Below are 5,619 nucleotides of genomic sequence, written 5' to 3' on the forward strand. Positions count from 1 at the left end.
GTATGACGTATGCTTAAATTTTCTTTGTTTCTCTCCTGCTGCCCCTTGTCAGTCTTTTATTTTTGGAGCCCATCCTTCTGTCTTCCGGTGCAGTTCTGGCTGTGTGCGCTTGATGTGCTGCCGCAGATGACGGACCGCAGGCTTGCGCCTCCTCTGCCCGCACGTCCCCGCTCACTCTGACACACACGCACGCACACGAACCGACAGTGGCTGTTCTCGCCTCCTGGTCTCCGGAATCAGAAGAGCTTTTGGATTTAGCAGCCGCTGTTCTCTCGTTCAGGCGGCGGCGTGTGAGGAGCTGCGGAGGTAAGCTGGAAGCTCTCTTCTCAGACACATGCGGTGCGGTGCGGTTCTCCAGCCTGTCTCGGCGCCCCCTGACTCGCATTGCTCACACGGAGCTCCGATGGAATGTGACAGCCATCATTAACGGCCTTATGCTTCCGATTCACCTGCGCTGGCGTTCATGAAAGCTCCGGCCGCTGCTCTGCTGTGCGCCTCACAGCTGTCTGTTTCTGCGCCTCTCTCATCTGCTCACTAATGCTTCACACTAAAATGACGAGAAAGATCCTCAAGCGAATCCTCGAGAAAAAAAAAATCTATGTTTAGCTGTGCGCCCACGCAGTGAGCCGTTCCCCATGATAGGAGGGAAAGTTTAATCGCTCATCTGCAGACTGATTTTTCGGTGGAGGTGATGGTGATCACAGATGTGGTGAGGGGGCTGGTTAGGATCCGGATGATTTTTCAAGAATCTCTGCATATATAACTCCTGGGTTATTGTTTTCATCTTCTTGAAGGACCAAACACCCTAGAGGACTGAAATGTGTGGGTGACGTGACAGATTTCCACTGGAGGGGGTTCCTCCAGTGGAAATCATGGCACCTTAAACAGAGCGCACCTGCATAGCTGGATGGAGAGGTGGAACCTGGTCCTGCTCCTGATGCTGCTGCTGCTTCCTCCAGCTGACAGGCTGCTGTGATGTCATCAGAGCTGCCTGTGTGTACAAGTATTCAGAGGAACAAGCATCTTCTGCTCCACTGACAAGTTGTGAGCTCATAGAGGAGAGCGTGGGTCAGAGGGACGTGTGAGCGTAATCTCTTTCTCATTTCCCACTCAGCAGACATGAGCTATGAGTAGTTTCCTCTGAAGATTTTTATTCATATGTTCACTCCTTCTTCCTTCCTCATTGTTACCTGCTCCCCTCTAACCACCTCACCTCATTGAAGATAGATTGCAACTAGTTGCATTTACTCAGCTACATTTACTTGAATAACGTTTTGGAAAAAAATGAGTGATTATCTAAATAATTCAACTTATTCTGTAATTGATTGATAATTAACTGGAGTACACAGAGTCAAAAAGGTCATTTGCAGAAAAAAAAGTCCTTCTTTGTCTGGAAATATGTTCTTCCCAGAATTCCTCAGGTGACACGGTTTAAGCTTCACTTGGTTCACATTCTATTAAAAAAAAAAAAAAAAAAAAAAATCCCCAGATCAGCCCTACACTACTATTGATGCTAGTTCAACAGGAAGGACTGAGTTTTCCACATGCTGACGTTAGAAGTAGACTGACTTTTATTATGTAAAATCAACCTTTGATTTGTACCTCATGTTATAGTCATATTTGATTGTTTTTTTGTATGTTTGAGAATTAATAGTCCAGCTTTTCTTTGGAACCTGATTATTTTTAGATTCATAAAGGACAGCCAAATAAGAAAAAAAAAGTTAATTTGTCAGATATTAAGTATACATAAGTAACTAAGAAGTGTCAATTCTAAGTACAGCACCTTCAAATTAATTGTCTCAAGTTTTTATTATTGATTATAAAAATCTTATTCATGTTAAAAATAGTAATTTATCACCTCGTATTACTTTTTCAGATTGTTACCAGTAAAATCATGATAGCCTAATGTTTGCCCCCTTTGTCTCATTATTTTATTGTCTGAACTGACAAATAATAATAGGTAGACAAAGTTAAGACCATTATTTCATGTTTAAGTTATTACCAACCTGCATTTGGTCAGAGTTGTTGCTACACAATTATTTTACAACAACTGCTAAACACTGATTAACAAACTAATTTTATTTTATCACTATCATCAGGTGACATCAGATATCTACAGCATAGAAACAGACATGTTTTTTTGCAAAAGTGTATTTTTAGAATAACAAAAAAGTACAAAGCCCGTAAAGGGATAAGGGGGGGAAAAAGCAATCCTGACTTACTTCCTTGAGATCCTGAGAAACATTTTGAAAATGTTGCATTCTTTTTTGGGTGAAAAGGCTCTTTATGCACGTTCTGAGAAGCCGGTACTGGTGGTGGAGCCTAAACAAGAGACACAGAGGACGATTTGCACCATTTCTTACGGTCCACAGATGTCCCAGATGAGGATGTTATGTTAAGAGACACAAAGCTGAAGTTGGTTTATGATTGCAGCTTCCAATTGGGGAAAATCTATTTTTACCAGCTTCAGTGTCTTTCATCTACTCTAGTTAAAAAACTGCAACATCTAGACTTTTCAAACCTGGAATAGATTTAAAACCAAGTTTGTGATTTGTGGAACTTCAAGATAAGGTGGTTTAAGTACTATATTTTCATCTGGACCACATGAAAACTGAACTCAACCTTCTCAGCATTATTTTCCTGTCTTCCACTTTTAGCTTTCTATTTTCTCTAATTTTTTTATATTCAGTGCAGCAAGATTTGATATTAGTTATCAAACAGTATAGCTCAGTTAATTATTCAAAGTAGTTTAAAAAGTGTATTTCTAAGGAAACCTAGCAGATTGCATTGAGTCATTGACTTGCAGCATTCATTCCTCCTGGACCAGCAGGTAGTGACAGTAGAAAATGGCAGCATGCATTCAGGGATGGAAAAAAAAAATATTCAGAAAGGTAGCTTAGATGTAGAATATGAGCACCATATGAGAAGCCTACAGTCTGTCAGTTGTGTATGTAATGCAGGCGTCCATAAATGCACTGGAAAACACAAAAGCCCTAGCCAGGCCTGAGGCAGTGGAACAAACTGAGCATGATCAAATAGAGCAGAGGTAAAATAATTAAAGTGACTGAAGCAATTTGAGAATCCAACAATAATTATGTATAAAAAACTGAAAAATATTTCAAGTGATTCATATCTGTCTTTTTTTGCGGTAAGAGAGAAGAGCTTCTCATTGAAAAAGAATCACATAAAATTAAAACCTAAAATCAAATAAAAGCTGTAAAATAAAATTTTTAAATTTTTATCATATTCAAAAGTTTGCCAACTTTTATAAGGCCTGCCCTTATTGGCTACGGCATCTTGTGAGGTACAAAACAAAACATTGAAAACTACGTATACCATTATATCAAAACTAACTATAAACAACCAACAGTGTCAATCAAAACAGACAAATATCTAAAAAGAATTGGCACAATCTGGAAATTCATTTTAAATGATTTAAATGAGTTATTATTTTTTTAAAAAGAAGATGAGGAAGAGAATGTCAGGACATGAAGTTGAAGAGAATCTCTGGGAGCTTTTGGAAAACTCTTATCCTGCTCTGCAGACCTCCCTGCATAAAGCAATAAAAAACAATACAGCTCACACTCACACATGAAAAGCCAATCTTATGGAACTGTGTATTTTTTATATTCAAGGAAAAGTGAAAGTTCTCTGATTATGAAGGGGAGCTGTTTTAAAATATTTTCATTAGTATAAATTTACTTGCTCAAAAATTGCTAAATAGCAAATAAATGTAACAAAATATTTAATTAAAAATATCTAAATTTTCTGAGAAAAATGTTCTATCTTGTATTCTGGTGCTTGCAGCATGAGTCTGTGGCTGCCTCACCCTGTCAGTGGAGCTTCGCCGCTCCAAAAACTCCAAAGCACATTTTAAAGTACGAACATCCTGGATGAACTGAGTGGATAGATGAAGCTATGAAGTCTACTTTATTGCCTAAAGACATCTTAAAACTACTTTTTGTGTGACAAATTAATAGTGTAAAAAAGCGCTGCATTTCCTACTCACTCTCTCTTTACCGCTGCTGGTGGTGCAATGCATTGTGGGATATGTTGATGGGTCAAATCCACAGAAAGATGCACTGGTGCTTCATTGACAAAATGGGTGGAGGAATAACACATGGAGGCTTTGCTTACTTAAACAGTACTTGGGTACTTGGGCCACCACTGTGTATTTGTTTCACAAATACACAATCATGGACATGTATGCATATTGAGAAACGACCAATGCAGTCATATTTAGCAACTTTTCAGACTCCTCTAGTGACTGTTTTCCAAAAATACCCATGACAAATCTTTCTTCTGCTATTCAGAACTTTGGCGACACCATTGTGAAAGCACCAATCACTGCAGCAACTGTCTGCAGGCAGTGAGTGCTGCCTTGAGCCCTAACCCCATTCCAAAGCACTAGAAAAGGTCTCAGTCATCCTTCAGTAATCCTCACCTGCAGCCAGAACAGAAAGGAGACAATGAGGAACATTGATCGATATGGATTTTCAGCTCTGCACATATGTGCAATGTAGTTACAGAGAGGAGACACAATCTACTCTGTGTCCACATTGTAAATATATCATGCACGTGCAGAGCTGAAAATCCATATCAATCAGTGCTCACAATGCAACATAGACATCAGCCAACTATAGTAGGAAAACTCAACTGCAGTAGCAGAGGGCAGCACAAAGATTGCTTTAGGCCAAATATTGTAGAATTAAACAAATTCACATAAAAATGTCACAATTTGCGCCCTAGCAAAATATAACACCCTTAAGGTCCAATTTACAGAGTTTACTTGCAAAAAAAAGATTATTCAGTAAAGAGTAACTAGATTAACTAACATCTAACTAACTTTAAGAGCCGGACTTCTTGTCGGCTTCTAGGTGATGAAATACGTATTTCATGCAATAAAATGCAAGTTAAGGTTTTAAAAATTGTATAATGTGGTTTTCTGGATTAATTTTTACATTATGTCTCTCATAGTTGAAGTGTACCCACAATAAAAATTACAAACATCTCTATTCTTTGTGTTATAACTTGAAAAATCAGTGATACATCAAATACTTGTTTCCCAATATTTTATAAGTTTGTTTGGTTTAAGTGTTATCCGTTGAGATACTAAAATTATTTTCACTGTTCAATTAGTTGAGTTAAAAGAAGTAGTAAAACTGACACAATGAGATGTTTGAAGTCTGCTCAATTAACACAAACAGGCAAAGAACTAATGGATAACACATGGGCCCAGATTCTGTTCTAAATTCTTCCAACATTTATTCAGAGGAAATTTCAGCAGAAGGATGATGTTTGTGCAGAACTTGTACACTTTGTTTTGTCTACTCATGATTAGCCTTTGATTCTCATGCAACATGCTGTGCTTCTGTGTAAAACCAACAAAGCCTAAAGCATCCCTCTGTTTCTCAACATCTGACTTAAAGTCTTTTCAGTTTTATCTTTTCTATAGATGATTTTATCAGTTTTATCCCAACTGATTTGTCACTAAAGCAAAGGCTTTATCAATCACCACAGTTGAAAAAGCAGATGAAGTCAGCCAAAGGCTGGGACTGAACTGTAGTGATATACATGATGCACACATATCGCCATATGATTTCACTGACTAGTTACACC

General features: G+C 38.3%; 1 protein-coding gene across 2 annotated transcripts in view; it reads left to right on the forward strand.

The window, feature by feature from the left end:
• The first annotated feature begins 6 nt into the window (after positions 1-6).
• The window catches only part of LOC106937566 (disks large-associated protein 1-like), an 82,844-nt gene continuing 77,231 nt past the window's right edge, over positions 7-5,619 (forward strand). For both annotated transcript variants that reach the window (XM_015019128.1, XM_015019129.1), the window contains exon 1: positions 7-306. The gene's annotated coding sequence lies outside the window, so the exon portion shown is untranslated. The remainder of the gene's footprint in view (positions 307-5,619) is intronic.

Source organism: Poecilia latipinna, unplaced genomic scaffold (assembly GCF_001443285.1).
Source record: "Poecilia latipinna isolate Pla-1442-1.1 unplaced genomic scaffold, P_latipinna-1.0 Scaffold2379, whole genome shotgun sequence".
Taxonomy (NCBI): Eukaryota; Metazoa; Chordata; class Actinopteri; order Cyprinodontiformes; family Poeciliidae; genus Poecilia; species Poecilia latipinna.